The sequence below is a fragment of the Mugil cephalus genome, chromosome 11 (assembly GCF_022458985.1).
Source record: "Mugil cephalus isolate CIBA_MC_2020 chromosome 11, CIBA_Mcephalus_1.1, whole genome shotgun sequence".
NCBI lineage: Eukaryota > Metazoa > Chordata > Actinopteri > Mugiliformes > Mugilidae > Mugil > Mugil cephalus.
Window position 1 is genome coordinate 20592995 of NC_061780.1, and position 23605 is coordinate 20616599.

Genomic DNA, 23605 nt, shown 5'->3' on the forward strand with positions numbered 1-23605 from the left:
CCCGACACAGCCAGCTCCTCATTGATTTTGGCGTGCAAGATCTCTCCTGCTCCCTTTCTGTTTTCCATTCCTCTGCCTCTTTCCAGAGTTGCCCCCCCATACCCCCCCCCCCATCCACATTTCTTCTCCTCATATTCCTCCTCCATCTGTTGTCCTCAGCCCACCATCCCCATCCCATCTATTCATTCTCTCCGCTTCTGGCACTTTGCAGTCTTTCCAGCACTCTTTCCTTTTCCTTCCATTCATCTCCAGCGTTTTCTCTCTTTCCATCCTCCGCTTTCATATTTCCCTGCGCCATGTCACAGCAGCTGAGGCCTGTCATGAGCAGAATTTGTGGGTACCTGTGAGCATGTGTGTGTGTGTGTGTGTGTGTGTGTGTGTAGGTACAATAGGAACAGCAGTCCTATGGGGTGGGAGGCACAAACAACATCCGCAGGGCAACAAACAGTATTTTTCCACTGGTGGTAAAACACATTCAGAGAAGAAAGGATGGATGTGGAGAGGCGGAGGTGATGGAGGAAAAAAGGTAAGAACAGAGAGAGGGAGGGGGACCCTTGGACGGTGTTAAAAATACATTGTGTTTTTTTTTTTTTTCCTAGACTCTTTTCATGCTTCTTTTAATTCTTACACTGTGTCTTTTTACTCGGCTTTTGTAGGCATCTGTGGTGCTTTTCAAGCTGCAAAAATTCCCACCAAGGATGCCCTCTGGATAATTCATTCTCTTTTCATGCTGCTACAATCAGCACAAGACTAGACCACAGCCATATTGACGCCCCTGAATGGGGGAGTTAAAGGGAAAATCCATTCAACAGCACTTTAACTCCAATGAAGGAAAACCACCTTCGGGGAGGCATCGCGCAATTTTCGGTCATATTTGTTGTGCGGCGATAGGTTTTTTGGTCGGTTCCAGTGTCAACAGTTTTCGTGGGTACACACGTGTGCACGTGGTGTTCAAGGTGACAGCTGCTGAAGCGTAGACAGACAGCCCTAAATAAACAATGGCGCCAAGAGAGATGTTCCATTATGGTTAATCTCGTATGTCAATATTTGCAGAACAAACAACAAAGCAATGAATCAGGAGTGAAAAGCAATTCTTACGATGAGTACTGTATAGATTCCTGAAAATTTACATTAAGGACAATGGTTGGTGGTGCTGTATATCTGTGCACTGAATGGGATTAAAGATAAATCTCCTCTTCTATGTTGGGATCAGTTAAAAGACATAAGATGTTATAGAGCATAACATTATGACCACCTTCCTAATATTGTGTAGGTCTCCGTTGTGCCTCTAAAACTGTTGCGACTCATCAGAGAACAGACATGGGCCTTCTGAATGTGTCCTGTAGTGTCTGGAAGCAGGATCTTGTTAGTGGGGGGGCTTTGGGCCCTATGGGTTGAGGGGAGGTGCCTCTTTAGATCATCCCATAGATACTTGATCAGTTTGGGATCTAGTGAGGTTAGGTCAACATCTTTTTTTTTTAGTTGTTCCTAAACTGTGTTTGTGTCTGTGTCAGGCCGCATCCTAGTATGGGTGGCTGCTGCTATCAAGGAGTGTCATTACTATGGGGTGGGGGGGTGTTGGTCTGGTCCAGGTGGGTGACGAATGCCCGGTCGAAAAGTTTCCCAGCAGAACATTGAATTGTCACAAGATGGTCGATGTTATTTACTTCTCCTGTCTCCTCTCCTGTACAGACTGTATATAGAAATTGACCAAGCAAAGAGATCCAATTGATCTTTGCTACTTAGAGCCGGGACTTTCTAAATATGGGAAGTGAAGTGAAGCAGGGGGAAGTTAAACAAAGCATGGTTTATTGCATAGGTCTTCAACAGGGGGTACGTGACCCCTAGGGGGTCCACGGAGGTACTGCAGGGGGGTCTTTGGTTGGTTAGACTTTTTTATATGTATATATCTTTTAATTTTCCCCCACAAACCTTAAGAAAGCCTATTCAGTCCCCAGGTGAAATCCCATGTATGTCTGTATGTTTATGTTACTGAGCCTAATATTGGATGCAAAATTCTGATAATAATATATATATTAATAAATAGCACTGGGCCGAGTTTAATAGAGAACACATATAAAAGGTAAGGAGTCCTTACTTAATCTCTGCATCAGTTTCGGGGTCCGTGGCCTGAAAAACATTGAAGATCCCTGGTGTATTGTATTAAAACTGCAAAAGAATGAGAAAATCAGAAAGAACTCAGTGCGTGGTGAATAAAGGCAGACACGTAAAATAAGTAAGAAATGGATTTTACCCATTTTTCAACAGGTGCACTGCAAACACTCAAACAACAAACAAAAATACAACAAAAAGACCTATGAAAAGCAGAAGTCTGACAAAAAATGGTGATCAGGATGTTAAAATAAAGAACGGAAAAGCACAAAGACTTATTTCCCTCACCAACAACTCCAAAAGCTTTGAATAACAATCACACCCCAGCCAGGTTAATTACTTTTTGTCATCCCCCGGAAAGATCTCCGGTTTCATTTGTGTTTCTCGCAGGGCGTCTCTTTATCTGCTGATATCGTATCTGCTGGCGTTATCAGTATCTGCAGCACACATGTCGTCAGACTGATGAAGACGTCTTCTTACTTTCCTTGTGTTTTCTGTATTTGAATGTGTTGACTTGAGTTGTATTCATTAATCAACTGGGAGAACAAGCAATACATACAATGAACAAAAGACATTGAAATTGTTAATGAGAGAAATATGAAGTCATTATTTATTTTGAATTATCAAAATTACATGTTGATGTGCTCAGGCTATTATAGGAATACCTGTTGCCATTTGTATTTTATCAAACGTTTCCAGTCTACTTAAGAGTTATGAACCCATATCATCATATTACACGTGGTGTATAAAGATTGAATGGTATTGTGTAATTGGGTGAGAAAATAAGTTATTTGTGTGATGTATTCATATTGTTTTGATTGCAGATCACGAGTGCATACAGAATAACCTTCAATGCATAGAACAGTAAGGGACCATGTCACTTTTTATCTGATACAAAAGAAAGTAGAACTGCTTAGGAGATGTAACCCTAAATGAACACATCTTAGGTGGTGTGCAGATTTCAAGCACAATGGAGCGAGGATGGATTGTTCATTTGAACAGGTACGGAGGTGGAAGAGGAGGCTGGAGTGTTTCTGGCAATACAAGGAATTAATAACTAAACATTTTAAGTGCCACATTGAGAACTAAATTATCTTGCAAAGAGTGATACGCATAAATAGATAAATATTGCAGGAGTTTGAGTGGAAGAGCCTCAGGTGGACAGGTAGGTGAGCAAGCTGAGCCTGGACATATGGTGCCTTCAGACAGGATTCAGGTTTACAAGCGGAGTTCATGTGAAAGGCCTCGCTTTCTGTGGGGTGGAAATGTTTAATGAGTTGTGACGGGTTTGCTAAGCTTTCCAGAAATTACACAGTATTCTGTGTAACTATGCAATATGTCTGAGGGAAATGTTGATATTAACCTCCTGAGACCTGAGCTTTTATATGCAGTTTTAATTTCTCCAATGTATTTGAGATCAGTAGGATCTAAGTATAAAAACTAAGCATCATCTTTGAAAAGGAAGCAGTAGTTGTCAGAAAAAAACAAACAAACAATGTCCTCATATGTGGACACAGGGATTATTTCATTATTTAAATTATAAAGAAGTCATCCAATGTGTGAAAAAATATAAAACTGTTTAATTTAAAACCTGATCATGTCTGTGCAAAGACAGAATTGTGAACAATGAAGTCCCAGCGTCCTCAAACGAGTACTTGCTAATTAGCAACATTGTAGCTTGTTGCTATTGATAAAATGTGTTAATTTTCCATGTCGTATCAAACTAGAAACATTAATAATCATAAATAAATAAGGTTGAACCTTTGTTACTACTAGATGGTAGAGTAAAGCATCCACTAATGAGGACAACAGATTTAAATGAAGCAGAATAAGCTCTACTAACTAAAACCTAAAACTTGTCCTCATATGAGGATATGAGGTCTCATGAGGTTAAACTATTTTATCGTTTCGACATGCCTATTCATTTCCTCCACTTAAAATAATTATTGTGATTGTTTGCTTGCCAAAACTATTACCTTGTTGGATATGATGCCAACATTTGACCAGTAGTGGTGTTCTCACAACTTACGGACAGGTTTCGTAGTGAGAACTAAAACTTCTGTGTGCGCAACTTCCCACGTCACAAAAAGAGTATGAGCTCACAAGTTCCAGTCAAAGACAGCACGACACACAGAACAAATGGAACAAAGAAGTATCTCTAGAGTAGGAAGTGGTAAACATGTTCCTACATGTCTGCTATTACTGTGGCTATTGTTGGTTCAAGGACTTTGTCATTTCAGTGTTTTCAAAGGAACATCAAATGTTATGCTTTTTAATAGGGGATTTAAATTTAGTTTTAAACATATGACTCTATGTACGGAAAATAGCCAATGTGCAAATTATCCCATGGCTATGGTAAATTTTAAGGGTTTGCTAAATCCAGGGCCAATTCTGCCTTTTTGTTGGATTAAAAAAACTTAATCTGTGACACAACTTTCCTCAGCTCGCTGCCCTCTTTCAGGTGTTTGCTATTTTTGTCTGCTTTCAACAATTAGCAGTTCCCTGAGGTCATTCATTCTTTTTCTGTAGCAGCTGTCCTCGTGGTGAGAGGAAGGGTACAAACTGGATAGGTGTCCAGTCTGTCGAAGGGCTAACACAGAGAGACAGACAACCATTCACACTCACACCTACAGCCAATTTAGAATCACCAATTGACCTAATGAGCATGTCTTTTGATGGTGGGAAGAAGCCAGAGTACCCGGAGAAAACATGCAAACTGCACACAGAAAGGCGGCAGATGGATTCAAACCCAGAACCTTCTTGCTGTGAGACATCAGTGCAAACCACTGTAAAACCACTGATGGTCATTTGAGTTATTTTGTTGCACCACAGTGCATGTGTGCTGCTCTCCAAGAGGAAGCAATCCAGCAGAGCAGAGTCCTTTGGGCTTTTTACAGAAAGATCGAGCTACATCAGTCATCATGGCAGGAAGAACATCTCCGGATGCTTCCACCCAGCAGCGCTTGAACCACATTAAATTACTCATTATTGTTGTTTTTACTTACCGCAATGAGCTTTCCTGAAAACTACAGCCTCTCTGTCACTTAAGTCATGTGACACAATCTTGACATTTGTCTTTCATTGTGTTTAGCCTAATTGAGCTGATTTGATTTTGTCACGCTGTCTCAGTTGTAATGACACAGTGATTGGTCTCCAAACACACGGACATTTAGGTAATCTTGCAAAGGCATTCGCATGTTTTATCAACCAAAAATCTTAAGCAGTTTGACACATCAAATATGAAACGCAAGAATCAATACTGTCTTGCCAGCTCCACTAATAGAGGCAGCGCCAGGAGCTGACTCATTTAGTTTAGCATTGAAAATAGAAGCACAGAGAAACACAATGCAGAGCGAGGCTGGTTTCATTTAAATATATTGCAAGCAGTGCCTCCTAAACATGTGTTGTGTCTTATTTTTTTATTCCATCCTTCACTAATAGCAAACTAGGGATTAGCCAGGATGTAATTGTAAAGTTCTGCAAGTAATACTCGTCACAATTTTGAAATTTTACACCGGTTCCCTCTGCTTCACGTCTTTATGCTAAGTTACACTAATCCCCCTTCCTGAGTCGCAAATAGGCAAATAATCCCAGTTACCTCAATATTTACAGCTTATTGATAAAAGAAACAGTAATTGAAAAGATTCTGTTTCTCTGCCCTTTGATAAAAACTAAAATAACAACATACGGTCCTCAACGATGCTATATCCATTTCCGTCAGAGCCCCTTTTGAAAGAAGCCACACCTTTGTTTTAGATTCGGTTTGGAAGCTCATGGTTGTAGAGGGGATAAAGTTAAACATTACGCACTTTGCTGAGGGTTAAGAACACGCAGTGCTGTCAAATGCTGAATTTAGAGGCTGTCTGAGACAAGGTCCTCATTGAAAGTCTCATCAGAGTTTAGGTCAGTTTCAAAAATCTAATCTCTGACTGAATGTGTTTATTTTAACCGGACTGGATTTGTAAAGACAGATGGTTTTATCATTTTGGAGAGACTCTGTTTCACTGTGGGACAAGAAGAAACACGACGTCTGACTACAATCTGAGCTGACACATAACACAAGCCTAGAAAAAAGTTTTTCAAAATTCCAGAGCTTCCATAGTAGTCTTAAATTGGATACACGGTGGACAGCACATTCATAGATCATAATGAAATAAATGATTAGAATAAAAAGTATACACAATAAAGCTACATCTATAGCCACAAATATTGCACAGTCAGCTAAACACTACTGCACGTTCTAAGCTACATGTCAGAGCACGATGCAACAGGTTGCAGTGTGCTGCAGAGCTACTGATAGCGGTTGCACGCAGTGTCAGAAGCAATACTGTGCGACAGTCTGCTCCTGAGAGGACACCCATAAACGCGATATGAGCCCATCTGCATAAAATGGAAGAAACCTGATTCAACGTGACACCGCAGCTCGCCAGCTGTCCCGCTGTTTCAGTCGGCGGGTTGATGCGGAGACGAGACAAGAAACTCCTGGATATGAATTTAAATGCCTTTAAACAGAGCCGAAGTAGTTTGCCACAAAGTCAAAACTTGAGACGGGAGACGGGCTCTGTTTGTGTGTGTCTGTGTGTGTGTGTGTGTGGCCAGTGAACTAATTCATTAATCTGGCTGACAGTTCTCTGTGAACTCGGCAGTGCTGACGGTGGTGAGGAATTACAATGAGACAAACTAGCTATTGTTCGGCGGAGCAGTGATGCTCTCCTGACATCTCTGCCACAGTTAAAGGCGTTTAAAATGGCAAGATTGTGTTTTGGAGGAAGTGAGGAAAGACAAACATGAAAGGAAACAGAAACTGTAAAGAAACAGAACAATCAAGACAAACCTCAGTAAAACTACAAAACAAAACAAATAAAAAACAATGTATACAAAACCCTTTTTAATCACAAATACAACTTGTAGGCCTTTATACCATGACACTAAAGGCTTATTTAGGCTAACGCACACACACACACACACACCATTTATATTTGTGTGCTCGTCAGTCTGGCGTCGGCACTGTGTCTTTTCTGTTTCTATTTCCTGATTCACTTTCAACAATGGCGACCAAAACTTTCCCCGAAGATGAGTCGTACAGATGTTTGTATCTCGGACCCTTTTTAGTTTCCTCCTTTCCTCGATGGTTTCCATTTTTACTGACAGGACCAATCACAGCTCTTGTTGTCTACATCACCACAGCAGGAAATCGTAAAGGTCTGCGTATGCTCTGCACATGCTCGACATAGCTACTGCGTCAATTTGGTGCCAAAGCCTAAACCGCCTTTATGTCCCATTTTGGTGTCATTTAAGTTTATATTTTGAGAAATTATATAAATTAAAGCACAGGTATAAGATCATGGGTTGATGATTGTGTTTGATTGTGCTACTGGTATGACTTTTAAGTGTACTGTACAGTACCAACAACGATCAAAATTGTTTTGAGACGGACACTTTTTCTAGGGCAGCTCTCAAATTGAAGCAAATAAGTGGCATTGATCGGTCGTGTTGTTCAATCATTTGTACAAAAGTTTAGATGTCCTTGTCAGGTATCCTTCCATTGACGAATTGTTCAGATGACACTGAGGTCAAATTGCATTTTGCTTTGCTTTTACAAATGACAAGTTTTCCATAGAACATCGCTTACTAAAGACCCGTTCAGGGTTTACGGTTCGAGTTAACTTAAGAAAGTCTCGAAAACAACTAAAGTCTGTGCACACAGTAAAAACAGCGCTGTCCGTGGTTCTGAAACAGCTCACGTACTTATGTTTATACATGTACAGATGTTATACTGTACATGTACTGTACTTAGCCTTATATACAATAGTATAGTACAATAGAGGAATGCAACGGTTATATAATGTCATTGTTTCAATGTTCGGCTTGGAAACATGCTTGTGAGTAGATCGTGTGTATTATTTATAATGCCTATAATACTGTGACTTATTTTGATTATTATATGTATTATTTGGATTACCGCCGATCTTGAATCTTGATCTTGATCTCGAATGTTAGCATTAGCATATACATTCATTTTCCCATAAACTTTAGCCGGAAGCTAACGCATATTTGTATAACGGTATTTCCGGTATATAAAACTAATTTGTACATTTTGTTTGTCCAGTTTTACAGTGTTTCTCAAGTAAATACTCTAAGCCGCTCCTCTGAGTCAGACTTTCTCTTGGGGCCTGTGGTAGCTGTGGTAGTGGGAGCAGAATAGTGACTCTGTTTTGCTTCAAGCTAGATGCTAACATCATGCTAACAGTCCTGGTTGGCTCATGGGGATGTTATTACTTTTGCAGCTTTTATTGTTTTACTAAAGTATTGGACAAACTTTAGACAGGAAACATGTCGCCAAATTAATTCCGTGTGAAATCTCGCAACAGCAGCAGTTTTACCGAATAAACAAATTACTTATTACTTTAAAGCTACCAGTAGCATTGCTAACAATGACTTGGCCACATTTATAATTTATAGTGCTATTTTCTCTCCTATGAATGCAGAGGGGTGATGGTGCTTTTACACAAGTAGATCTATATACTGTATGTAGATGTGTAGGAATAATATTTTATTATCCTAAAATGTGTCAGAAAGAATATAGTACATCTCAAGACCCAACTCAAGAGGGTACCAAGACTGCACAAAAAGGCTGCTTGCAACTACTATACAACAACAAAAGAAGTGATTATCATATAATGAAATGATCATAAATGATGAGACTTTCGAGTATTATTATGTGTTATAATAAAGTTATTTTACAAATACAATAATCATTCCACATCCCATGTCATTGGTCTTCCTTGTTTCATTGCCACTAAGCAAACTCTTAGCTTTCATATGAAAAATAGGATCAAATCATGCCATCTGACTGTCACACAGAGACAGAAAATACTTAGCCTTTGTTTGCCAAATGTCCACAGCAGTTTGTTAGCGTTAAATTCAGTTGTGCCCCCAACACATGCTGATACTAACAGGTCAAAGAGGTTTGAAAGCAAAGAGGAGGAACACAGGAAAGTTCTCCGATCCGAACATCATTAACAATGATTCAAAACTCACATTTCCCAAATCATGTCTTTCAGATCTTCTAACACTCACACGCACTCCGGAGAGCAAATACACACACTGGCAGTGCACCCGTACAAGCTACTACTTCTTCTTATTCCAATTTGGCTACAGCCTTTTCTTGCCTGCGGCGTTACAACAGTGGGTGGGTATTATTTCTCTTTTTCATCTCCTTCTGATTCTGTCATATACACATACAGGAGCTCCTAAGGGTGGTGGTGATTCATAGAGACCTAATTCAGGATGGGGGTGGGGTGGAATAGGTGAGCTGAGAGGTAAAAATTCTTTTTGTGGTTTTGGATTCCTGGGTTTTTTAATGTTTTAAAAGGCGTCTCATCTCATCCGCTGCCGCAAACGGGTATAGCCGAACTTCTGGGTAACCTGACATCTCCCCAGTTTGCTGTGTCACCGTGGCTGACAAAATGATGACTGAGGGCTTCCGTGCATACAATGGTGCCACTGATGTCATTCTGCTGAGGTCACGATCAACCGAACCCTTGATGAGAAGAAGAACCACTTCTTTCCCGGCAGTGGGACTGACATCAGATGCTGCCTTATGCATCTTTTATATATTCTGACTATTTTAATGTCATTTCATGGAGTTCTTGTATATTTGTATTGTTGTTTACCTGCAGAACATTTTAGTAAAGGCATGAGCCTTCCCACCCACCCCCCCACAGTCCTCCTTGCTCTAATCCTCCCTCTGAACAACAGGTACCGCTTTTAACTTATTCATTCTTTCACGCCACCAGAGACACTGAATTTATAAAACACAAGCTCTGCCACGGTGGTGATTAGCTTTTTTTTAATCAGCATTGTGTGGACTCATTTGGCAAGGCCTGGAATGTAATGGCCAGTCATTTATCCTGCACTTAGCTTCAAAGTTAAATTACCTTAAATGAGTTTTATTTATTTATTTATTTATTTTTTTACAGGTTGCTCTTAATGTGTGCAGCTGATTAGAGGACATTTGGCTCTGTAAAAAAAGTAGTGGTTGGTAGCTATCAGGGTAATACCTGAATAAAACAGTCAACTTAAAATTTCACAGTCCTGGCAAAGAGACTGAAGCTGGGCAGTATGTCAGCAATCAGGCGAGGCTACTGGGTTTGTAACAATGAGCGTGTTTATCTACATGATTTATGATTAATATGGGCGTTAATAAACACGGAGAGAGGAAAATGTAATTATGTTAGGAGATGTGTCTCAAACTAAACAGTTCAATAAATACAACCATGACAAAGTGCAATGGAAGCACTGACCTCCTGAGACCCTGCGTCCTGTTAAATTAAGTTTTAGGGTTGTGGCAACGTATTCTGATTCATATAAACTTTTATCCCCTTAACTAGATACTAGTTGATGTAAAAACATGAGCGGATATATTCTATAGCTGATCGCATAACAAAAATGGACAAGATATAAAACCTCATCAATTTTATTTTTGCTTATTAACTTTTATTAGCTATATATAGTTGGCAAGTACTCGACTGAGGACATTGGGACTTCATTATTTGCAATTCTGCATTTGTACAACAACGTTCAGTCGCGATTAGTGATTTTATTATAATATCGAATGAAATAATCTCATGAGGACATATTTTTTTTCCAAAAAAAACACTTCCTTTTCAAATATGATGCTTTGTTTTTATAGTGCTACTAATGTCAAATAAAGAGAAATGGAGAAGTTAAAAATCTTTGTGGAGCAATGAGGAAACTGTAGCCTTTCAAAAGCAAATGCATGACACTAACAGAAATTATAACTGCGTGCAATTGACTAATCATAGAATAGAACAGAACAGAATGCCCTTTATTATCATTATACATTGTATTACGAGATTGGAGAGCTTCTCCTTTTCAGTGCAAAAATACAGCATATAAAAATAAGTCCAAAATGATATTATTTGCAAGAGATTTACAAGAGAGGTTGTCAATATTAAATACTGAGAAATATTGAAAATATATAACCATATTATTGTCGCAGCAGCTTTAAAATGTAAAATGTGTAGGGTGCGTCTTCTGTGCATTACCGCATAAAGCCCCACCCAAACTATTTGATTGGCCTGGCAGATCTTTTCCAGGAGCAAAGATGTGTGGGCGGAGAAGTCGGTTCTGGCTCCCAGGCTTTTATCTCATCAGGTGTCTCACTGTTGGAAGACTGACTGGCGTTACTTCAGCTAAATAATTCCACTGCACCTTTGGCGGCACTAACAGCTGAATTAGACTAATTATTGAAGTTATTGAATGGATGTTTTTTAGCTTTCAACAAGCATATTTGTTGATGTGCTCTTGCACAGGTGCAAAAGGGACTAGGCCTTGTTTTCAAAACTGTTCACCACTCACACTCTCATATTTACATATTGCATGCTGCAGATACATGGCATTAATTTGGACTTACAGGGATGCATTAGAGAGACGTCATATTTGCGACGCTAGATTGCAAATATAACCTGGACTGTTCTATACAGTAAACCCCACCTTATGTTTAAGCTGGTTACTCGTACAGGGCCTCAAACAGCATTTAGCAATTATCCTACTGTTGCAAATTGCCAACACGGAATATTAAAGTAAGCCTGGAACTCTGAACACAAACTAGGCGTAAATATTGTTTGTGATAGAGGGCGTACGCCCGCTCCTTTATTGATTATCTGGAACTTGAACGATCATTGATTGGGTTGAAGATAGCGACGGCGATGTTGAATAATTCAGGCAATAAGCAGAGCAAAGTGCTTTGTAGTGAGAAGCATCAACATTTATAAATCTGGGCTCAGAGAAAAAGCAAGACAAAGTCACAGTCTAAATGGTAATGTGGTTTGTTTGCGTGCGAGTGTGTGTTTACATGCGCGCTTGTTTTGTGTGCTTGGTTAGTCGCAGAAGGTCTGGCCTGCCTGAGGGCGGTACTCACGGCTCGGTGTGAAAGATATGGGGGTGGCACTGCCGCACAGCCTGAGAGGATACGCTGTCTGAGGTCTGAGATGGAGGGAGGATGAGAGAGAGAACGACATGGGCACATATACACACAGGCAGCTGGGGAGCGTCTGATAGAGTGAGGGGGGGGGAGAAAAGAGGAAGAGTGAGGAGAAGAGGGGAGGGGAGGGGAGGGAGATAAGCGCCTTAGAGGGTGGGAAAGATAACGACAGATAGGGAAAGCAGCATGGAGGCCGAAAGTGAGCGAGCGAGACAGACACAGGAAGAAAAAGAGAGAGAGAGAGAGATACAGAGGAGGCGAGAGGCTGAATTTAATAAATTAGATCAGGCGCCTTGCCGGTTACCTAGCAACCCAGACAAGACGAGCCTGGTCTGGCCTGGTCTGTGCCCCAGAGTAAAGGTCTTTCTCCTCTGCTTTCTTTCCTCCGTCTCCCTCCATCTTTCTCTCTCATCCTTCGTTCCCTCAAAACAGGACACTTGTTACAGACGAGTATATTTAGAGGCGGATGTGTAGCTTGAGGTTAAACATTGCCATGGTGTATAACTTAGACACGCTTTTCGCTTGCACTGTGAGGCAAATTAACTCTGTGGGAAAAGAATATAGTTTTTAGGTACCACTTCTACTAATTAACTGACCAGAAATGACCAAAAATGTATATCATGATATTTTTTTTGAAACTTTGACAGTATCATGTCTTTTTTTCATGCATTATCATGTGTTTGCAACATTTTCTACTGGTTGAGAGAGGCTTTAATGCAGTAGACTGACTAAAGATGGACTACTTTACCACGATGATGAGTAAATATTGTAGAATAATCCCACACTAAACATGAAAACCAGCACAGGTTTGCATGGCCCCATGTTAGCACTGCCTGCTGACATTTACAGCTCGCAGCTAAAAGAAAAAAAAAAAAAAAAAGAGTTAGGGTAGAGATGAAATTAAGAAACAGGGACAATTACGGCTTCATTTATTTTGACATATTTAAAAATAGCAGTGCGACCGACTACCGTAATATTTGTAGGTTACGCGCAACAAGTTTTTCTCATTCATAAAAAACTAAAAACAATAAAATTAAACAGACTGTGTGGCAACCAGGCAATAAAAATAATGACGGATGCAACGTAGCAGCATTGGCACGTCTATGCTTAATATGTTGTTAAATTCAAATCAATGTACATTACATATAGTGCAGCAAGAAGTTTTTGTTCGCTGCACAACTTGGTAGTGTGCATTAGTAAAACCATTTAGATTTTATGATTTTAATTTTTGCTGGTAAAGCGATCAGCCACAACATTAAAACCACTGACGAGAGAAGTCAATAACAGTGACCATCTCGTGACGATACAGTGTTCTGCTGGGAAACTTTTAGACCTGGCATTCTTTCATATGGATGTTACTTAGACATGAAGCACCTAGACCAGACAAGGGACGCCCACATCACAGCAAGCTCCATGTCCATTCTCTGATGAGTCACAACTGTTTTAGAGCCACAAGGGAGACCTACACAATATTAAGGAAAGTGGTCATAATGTTATGCCTTACTGGTTTGAGTTTTTGTGAATCATAATTATTAAAATTTCAGAGCTTCTTCTATAATCTAGATCAGAGGTCTTCAACGTTTTTTAAGGCCAAGGACCTCCAAACTGATGGAGAGATTAAGTAGGGACCCCTATTGTTAATGTATATTCAAAGAAATTTAAATTTGAGGGGGAAATTTAAAATATATATATATAAATGTCTAATCAACGAAAGATTTAGCGACCTCCCCTGCACTACCTCTGCAGACCCCTGCAAACCTAGTGAGGATAAGTGGTAGTAGAAGATGAGTTGAGATCCAGTGTGATATGGGGTCATACTATTAAGTACTAGAACATCCTAGCTATTTTCACTGAGAACATAGATAAAGTAGAATAAAAAAACAACTTAAATAAATACTGCGTGTCTGGCTGATGGAAAAAAGACTCGGGCCGAATGCATGTTCACATCACCTATCGTCTCCCGTCGACGCTCGGGTGTTCCCTGAAGCTGCACAGCACGGCAGGACAGACGGGGGCTCGGACCTGCATGTAAAAGAAGACGCTTGATGGCGCCTGTCTGCTGGGGAAGCTTCAAGGCATGGCGATTTTTAAAAGACTGCGCAATGCTCTCTTCAGCGGTGCGTCTATACACTTCTCCATTATTACTTCATTTGGGACCTGATTCTCGGTTGGTGATGATGATGATGATGATGATAATGATGCAGCTCCTCACATTCGATTGGGCAGCGAATGGTTGAGCGAAAACTCCGGCTTCAGTAATCAGTCCTGTGATTCACCAGAAGGATATTGTCAGTCGGAGGAGTGACTCACGTCTCTGTAGTGGCCCCACCCTGCCATGTTGCATTTAATGGTCTCATGTCAGAGGGAGGATGGCATTACTGTAGCTTTATTGCGTGTACCCTGAGGTGTGCTCCGAGTTAATTGCCTGGTATCCAACTAATGCCACTGATAAGCCACCCAGGAAAGCTCTGTCTCAGTGGGTGAGGATTCATATCCATGTATAAGCAATCACCAGTCAATCTGAGGCAGATATCTGGTAGGATGTAATACCCTTCTACAAACACAGAGCCCCGATGAAGCTTCTTAATGAAACGGATGACACTCCTTCTGGCTCCGAGGCTCTTCAACAACCTGAGCGGCAAAAGAAAGAAGGCTTCATTACACCCACCCCAGTCATTTTCCAAAGAGCTGAGTGGGACAAAACTGCCCCCACCAGCTCCGTATGACTCAGAAATACTTTCACATGAGCTTGCATTATCTCCCCCCCTTGTAATTGATGAAAGAGCAGGGAGAATAAAAACAGATAGGATGTCTTTCACGATCGATGTCTGCGTTAATGTTGAGTCCGGATCTAAGGATGGAAACAGAGAGGGAGGATGGTGGTGGTGGTGGTGGTGAGGTAAACACAGTGTACATCCGCCTGACATCCTCAGTTCATAAAACACTCCCTGTTCCAGAGCAGTGTTTTTACTGTCCTCACCACCGCCTTAGCAATCGCTGCTGTGGAAACATTTCTCGAGTCACATGTTTGGTTTCAGTCTGCTTCCTCTGCAAATGCAATGAAAAGGCGGAAAGGAGTGGAGACAAATAAAAGGGGGGCGAAGTGAGGCTTTCCGCGGGGTGCAAGTCTTCACGCGAGCGCCCTCTAGTGGCCGCGAGGAGGAACTGCAGAGACGCTGTGTCGAACACAAACAGGAATAATTTTTCACACTGGCAGAAGGATGACAGCTTTCAAATGATAACGGGGGCTGGAGGACAAATATTGATCCATCTGTCACCTTTGCTCCATTAAAATGAAAAGCCAGGGATGGGCAGAAGCAGAAGGAAAGCGCTGCATCGCAGATTAAACACATGATGAAAACCCAAATTGGAGTTGGAGTGAAATTATTCAAAAGTGTCAGAAGACAAGGAAGGGAAGTAGGGCCGCGGTTGTTTGGAGGAAAACATTTTATTTGTGTTTACATTATGAATATGGCAGAAATAGCAGGGCTATTAACAGTTTCCTGTCCTGTCCGATCCGGTGGAGACGCTATTCCTCGGAAATGCATTAACATCACTTTATGCTCGGGTCTCCACTCCGAGTCTCTTTCATATTATAGACACAGATTACATTAGAGCATTTCAATTAGGAAATCGGCTATTTCAACACATGCTGCTAGGTCTAAATATAGTTTTTCTAGAGATGAATGAGAGTCCATTATCCTACACAGACACTCTGCAGACTTTCTGCTGGTTTCTTTAATATGCACATTATTTAGGTTTACACTGCATCTGCAGCTGCAGCCATTAAGAGGCTCTGTGGTGACTTAGTCTTGCACTAGGGATAAATGAAGGGACTAGTGAGAGAGATTTTAAAGGGAAGCAGAGCAATGCAAATTATAAAATTTAGATTATAATACGTAGTCAAGGGCTTTGCAGTAATGCAACTCTATAGCCTCAGTCCCACCTGTAAATTTCCCTGGGTGTTTGCTTTGTGCTACAAGTGTAGTGCACAGTTTAAACTGAAATGACTAAAACTGGAATTTCTGTGTTTTCTTTTAAAAATGAATCATCATAGTGATATTTGTTGAACTAATATGTTACTTATGTGTAGCCTTGGGACATATCTGTATGTGGCCCCACATTTCATTTAGCTGCTCAGTATTTTTGTTGTAGAGAACTACGTGTAAGTGGTGTGTATTTCACAAATACTGGCTCTAAATGTTGTTTTTTCTGGATTTAATACATAAAATGGCATTATTAATCTGGTTGTTGGTCTTCTAAATCAAAGGTAATATAATATGTGGTATAATGTTACATTAAAATTCTCTATTAATGCGTACACTTATTTTATTTGTTTTACTGAAATTCTGTTTTCACAGTTAAACACACAGTTGATTTCTTTGATATTTATGTGAGAAAAATATGTTTTTTTCTTCTTCTTCTTTTCTCTAAAGAAACATAGCCTTGTTGCCTGAAAGGTAAAACACTTGGATGGTTGCTGCTTGTAATTCTCAGAGCTCATTATGGAGGCTGGAAAGTAAGACTGTACTGTCTAGAGAGCTTTTAATGAGTAAAGTGGGTGACACAGATTCCTCTGACATAAAACATCCAGTGCATCTCAACCTAAACAGTCTTAGTAAACCAGTGCAGTCATTACAGGCTCTATTTGAGATTTTTATTTATTTTTTTATTAAAATACATCTAAATAGTTTCTGTCACACTTAATATCCACATGAGAAACGTAATTTCAGCCTCAACCATTGAGCAGTAAGGAGAGAAACTGTTATACCTGTTAACCCACGGACCACTGCTGCTCAGCACCTCCATGCTCTCACATGAGCATCATACATCAGTGAAACACTCGAGTTAATAAAAGAGAAAAGCCTGTAAACAACCACAGAGGTCAGATTCTGCAGAATGGGTTATTATTGGCAGCAGATTTATGTAAAGCATCTTCCCGGTGCTGATGCAGTGGTACTTTATACTTCCTGTCTGTATCAGAATCATACGGAAAAACCACAAATCCCAGGTCAAGCGCCACACAGGAAACACTGCACTGAGATTGTCTTCAGTTTGATATCATGTCAAACAATTATCAATACCTTTCAATAGGTGAAAAACAAAATGCCTCGTAAAATATTTATGTACTGATTTGACAGAATATTTCATCAAATACTTCCGGTGAAGAACATAACGCTCTGAGGCTTTGTGTGTTCAGTGGAATAAGTAGATGTTAAAATGTTCCTTTTGTCACTGTGTTTGGAAGAGACATGAGAAGAAAATGTTGCAGGGTATAAACACATCTTCATCTAAAGCGCTATTTGATAACGGTAAGAATGATGCAAATTATCATTAAATTTGGGATTTGATCAGCAACGTCAGCTCGGAGTCTGTTTTTGGTCTGGAAAATGTGACAGAATCACTGATCAGAACTTCATCTGGAGCTTGAGCTCTAAGACATAAGACAATGTTTATTTATCCCACATATGGTAAATTACCTTGTCACAGTAGCAGCGAATGTATTTACGAAATATATATAAAAAGAATGTTAAAACACAGTATCAAATTTGAAATAATGTACAAAGTATACAAGAATATACAGCCTTCAGTATACACAGTGTGGGCAGAGAAATTCAAAAATGCTAAAAAATTTGGAACATAATGACTAAGTTAAGTGAATGTGGTAATTGAGGCAATTGGTGCAAGATGGGCAGTGCAAAATAGCAGATTATTTTGCAAGAGAATCTATAAAAAAGGACAAAAACAGGTCACTAAGACAGAAAACAAAGCCAGATGGCAAACAATAACTGACACTTTAACTGCACATCCCTGTGTTCCTCAGCAAGCCCCTTAATGTACAGGAAACCTTGCAGACATGTGACTAAAACGTGTTAACCTTGGTCACATGGCGACAGTTGAACCAACTCTGCGACATCAGAGACGATTTTATTTTGTAGGTGCCAAAAATTAGATGCAGTTAAAAGACTTTTGTGTCATGTTTTATCAAGAATATTTAATGAGAAACAATTTTAATCGACAAGGAGTTCACTTCCACAAACTCTTAAATAATAACAGGTACAGGGATTCAAGTGAAGAAAGCCATTTGTGTTAATTTACCATAATCTCGACATGAAACGTGTGGTCTCATTTCTCTGGAGGTGCGGCCTGAGTCCTGGAGCAGATGCTGTAGATGACGGTGATGGGGATGTCAGGATGCAGCTGGTCCATCCTCTGCAGCGCCGGCCTTTTTCCCCAGACACAGGCTCTTGAAAAGCCGCCTCCAATCTTTGACAGAAGAATTAATGGCGGAAGCAAATAAGACGTTGATGGCAAGATATAATAATGGTTTAATGAATATAATAGTGAGGTTGATGTGGCTTGACCGGGCAACAGAAACATATATATATAGAAGCAGTAAGAGACAGACCTGGGTGTTTGCATAATGTATTCTGATACCGACCACAGAGGAGAACCTCTTCTTGAAGTCAAGTGTCAGGATCTGGTCCAGAGTCTGCAGAGGCCACGGAGGAGACACTGGAGTGACAAAACCAAGCATGTAGCCATTAAGAGACAAGGCTGCTTTATTATATTTTGCATGATTAGTTACAGAGGGCAGAGTTGGAGGGCACACGGAAACATGGTTTGACTTAATTTCTCTTTAAATTTGGGACAAAAACATTAAAAATCGACTTTGGTGACATTGTTATTCTGCTGATCGTATCAGTAGCTCTAATTACCAGTCCTCCTGTTATGTTGACTCTGTTTCTTGCCGCATATATTCTCACATTTTATCCATTTGGACCTTATCTACGCTCTTATCCTCTCATTAACATCTCTTTTAAAACACTGTTTGTTTGTGTCGTTGGCAGCTCTATTACATTTGACACGACTCAATTTACTGTTGACTTTTATTCGCAGCTCTGCTTTGTTCTCTTCTATCTTCACGTGCTGCAGCATTAACATGAATTTACCCTCAGACGTCGTAAAGATTTATTCTGATTTAATCTAATCTAATCTAATCTAATCTAATCTAATCTAATCTAATCTAATATAATTGTGTGTTCGCTGTTAGCGATGTGCTATTATTTGACGTTTTACCACATTAATCCTCTCGTCGTACCCAGTGGCTCACCAGTCAGTCACAGTGACAGTCACAGGTCAGCCAGGGGATTAAAGGGACTGAACATGGCACCAGGAGCCTCGATCAGCTTCTGCTGTGGCCACACACTCGGGGAAATCCTAGGCTTCCTACCTGATATGATATGATGATGTGCTTCACTCTGAAGGCCAGACACAAATATATATTTATATGTATAGGTTTATTTGATTTCCTGCTGAGAGTTAGATGAAAAGAAAGATATCATTGCAGTAACACCTGGATGCAAAATATAAAACTGGTTATTTTAGCTGAGCACAAAGCTGTGAAACAGGGAAGCAAAACAGAATTCTTACAAAGTTATAAGTTAACTTTGGTTCATGCACGCAGAACACACTATATTTAATTGCCATTATTAAGACCTAGTATTTATGCTGGAGAACATCTTGTAGTTCTTGTAGTGAAGCTACACAGCAGTCATCTTGGTAACGACACGCAATATTTCAGAGTGCATGCAAGACCAGATATCTGTCTAAATGAATGGAGAGGGTGCCATAACTCCCATTTCAAAGATACATCTAGAATCTAGTTCCGAATCTTAACATCCCAGTCCAGACGGTGGCGGTAATGCACCTAAAAGTTGTTTGTCAACCACCATAAAATGAAAGAAGAAAAAGAATCTTTACACTGAGGCACATCGTTAACATCTGCATGTGCGTTTACGTGCACAACTTAATCAAGCTATGCTTGAAAACCCACTTTCCGAGTGCGGTTGTTCTCCCAGTTCACATGCAGCGGAGAAAATGGAAAAACTGAAGGGAACATGTCCTCCTCCTCCACACGATATAGCGATATGTGCCTTTTCAGTGTGTTAATACCATGTCAATAAGGCTCCCATTACGGTTGACATGAGTCGCTCATACTGCAGACTGGCATTTCAAACAACAACCAGATGGATAATTGTTCAACTTTTTTAATCTCGTGCATAATGTGCGTGCTACTTATGGTGCAGATAAGAGAGACTGAAACGGTGGAAAGCGTGGCTTCACTTTACCAGAAGGGACTGTAGCAGCGCAATGTGCATCTTATGCAGCAGCATAATTTCAAGCAAAGGCGTCATCACCACCAACATGATGAAGCATTAAATACTGAGAGAGTATTGGACAATCTCTGTTCAACAAGTGCAGCTATCGATAAATCTCAGCAGAGCAGTGCTAGTGAGGATCCAGTGACTAATTTCCCATTTGTTTGCTTACACAAGCTCTTATCTCTTGTTTAGAAACCCAAATAATTGCTGTTGTTCCCACGAAACGACTGCTATTTCTAGGTAGTCTAGAAGTCTAGATAGATATTCACAGGAGGAATTGATGAGGGAATCGATAACAACATCGGTATCAATAAAATCTTATCGATGCCCATCCCTAATCTAGAATTACACATAATAGAAAAGTGTTTGTTTTTTGTTTGTTTCTTTTTGTTTCTTCATGAAACTTTTTAAAATCACAACTTAGTCCAGAGTGTCACGATCTCTGTCTCATCCCACCACTAAAAAGTATTACAGAGTCATCCATGCCTGTTTACGTCTGCAAATGCAGAGAAGTTTTCCTCGTAAACACCTTTGAAACTAGGTAGGATTAAATTTGCTTTCACTGCAAAATCAGTGGTTTTGACATTACAGCTTAACTGGGAGGTGGGGTCAACTAAAATCCCGTCTGATCTCTTGAGTTTCTGCCTTGTTGCACCACATTACTGTTTTACCATAAGTCTGGTGAGTCAAGGGTTTACGTAAAGAAAGAATGAAAACTAAGAAAGATTCATCGCAAGCTGTGCAAAATTTTATCTGTCTTAACTCAGGAAGGCCCCATGAAACCCGAGATAGTGGCACTCGTCAGTGTTTTTCTATTAATCGTAGATCAAATGACATGTGCAGTGTCAAAGGGGCTCATTCGTTGTAACAAAATGTTAAGCATCTTTTAGCTTGTGTTTTGTTATTGGAGCCACCAAACTTTGTAACAATATCCTGTAATAAGTTTTTGGATAAATGCACTGACAATAAATTTCCTGATTAATTTATAACCAAAAATAAACACTTAACTCATGTTTTTGCATTTAGAGGCTGGAGTCAGACATGCTGGGAACACTATGCTATGGATACACTGCACCAGGAACCATCCAAAATACACCGTATGCCAGCTAGTTTTTGGTCTAACATTATACAGATGTGTAAGCAGCATGATTCCTCTTTAGGGCCGTAACACAAGCACGCAGCACAGTTCAGCTTAAATAAGGACATATGTTCCCGATCAAGAGCATCTCAAGTTATAACTTAAAGGCCATTTGGAACACTGAGATAACAATAGGAAGACAGGAGAAGGGAATTTTTTCAGCTTCACCGATGAAGGAGGGCGATAAGGGATTGAGGACGTTTTTATCAGAGGTCCCTTGGGGAGAGCCAGGCGAACGTTGGAAGCTCGGAGCTGGAGACGGTGCGAGATGAGATGATTCTGAAGAGATAGAGTCTAGTGGGAGGAGAGAGCGACTTGGAGGACACTGCTGTTATCGCAGGCCGCCAGCACCTGCAGGCACACCGCTACAACTGTATCCTCTCCTCACGCTGGCATGTTTCGCTACAGTCATGTTAACAGCGAAAGGGCACGATCGTTATTCCAAACACTGCCCGGTTGCGGAGTCATTTTTCTCCGCCTTGGGCAGGATCTGCTTGGTTTTGTTCTGTTTGACGCTTAACAGCAGTGGTTAAAGGATTATTCACATTTATTGCAGCCGAGCAGAGGCCTCCTTAAGGAGATTAAACCTGCAGTGACACATTTTTGGAGGTAAATCAAGGCAGAGGGAGCAGGTTTCGGGAAAACACAGCGCTGATATCTCATCTCTTTTTTTCGTTGCTGCATGTTACTGAATCGGTTAATGAGCGGGTCACGTACACTCATTTACGCACCAAGCAGATGTGGCTCAACATCGTTATTCATTTGAGTCTGTGCTGAGTTAAATAAATTTAACTCTGGCTCTATAGCAACTAAATACTCCGCTATAATCCCTGCAACAGCAGCACAAATGGAGCAAAAGAAAGGCCACTCTAACTAACTACCCACTGGGGAGCTCCACCTCATCTAGTATCTTCACGTGATTTTTTCCTGTTTGCATTCACATCATCAATTTGAATGAGTTCTACACAAAATGCATGTGAGCTCAGTAAAATCTTGACCTCACATTTAGTCCATTTCACTGTGTTTTAATCCATTTTTGCATTATGAGCTGTTCTTTATAGCATTTTAACAGTGTTTTCTTTTTAACTGGCATCTGCCAGTGCTGCAGTCATTTCTTCGACCGATCATCGTACACTTAGTCACTTGAGGTTACTCTTGCGTTGTGGGAAAACACCTCCCCAGAAGGAGGAACTAAAAAAGAACTCTTAAAACTGGGTTCTAGGAACTAAATAATACATAATTTTAAGTGCTAAAAATGCTTTTCGGACACTCTTTACGGCTCTTCTCATCCTGAATTATGACACTGAACAAACGTGTTGCCTTTCAGATTTAAAATGTCGTCATGACACAGGGATGAATCACAAGAATCCCGTACAAACAATGTGTTTCAGTCTTTACTTTTATGAAGGAATCTCCCCTCATACTGAACTCTGTGTTTATCAACCTGCTCAGAGATCCATTTGAAAGTAAAGAGAGTGAGATCATAAAGTGTTTTGGTGAGCTTGAAGAAATGATCAAGCGGCAGCTATTGTATGAAACCAACAATATTGCATATGTTTGATCTATAATTGCGTAAAATCCATTGAAATATTACTTTGAAGAAAATACGAAAGGCAGACAAATGTGGGAAATCCTATGGAGTGAAATTTTATGTCATGTTAAAATCAAATAGAAAAGATTTTTTTTTTACTTTATATGTCAACGTCCAAAATGTTACTTTCATCAGTTTGTTGAACACCTGATGAACAGTAGGTTTAACTTTGATCTTACACTGACCTCTAGTGGCACTGAAGTCATCTCACACCTCAGGTCAAACTAATTAAACGAGTGTGTAGCTCAAACCACAGCCTCAGAGGACTTGGCTGTAGGGTTCATGTGATTTTGTTCCATTCCTACATTAAATTCTCCCTCAATTACATAATAGTCTTTGTTATGTTGTGGCGATGTTGCTTCCAACTGTCTCCTCATGACGTCTCAAAGAACAACACAGCAACAGCAACCCCAGTGATGAGTGATGGGAGGCAGCGCCACCTAGATTCCCTCTTTCAGCGGTTGCTTTTCATCACATCCATCCAGTGTCTAAACTCAATCTGGTGTATTCTTACGCATTTTGTCTTTATTTGCTCACAATGCGAAAATTCACACCATTCTAAAGATTAAGTATTAATCTGTAGTTCCTGT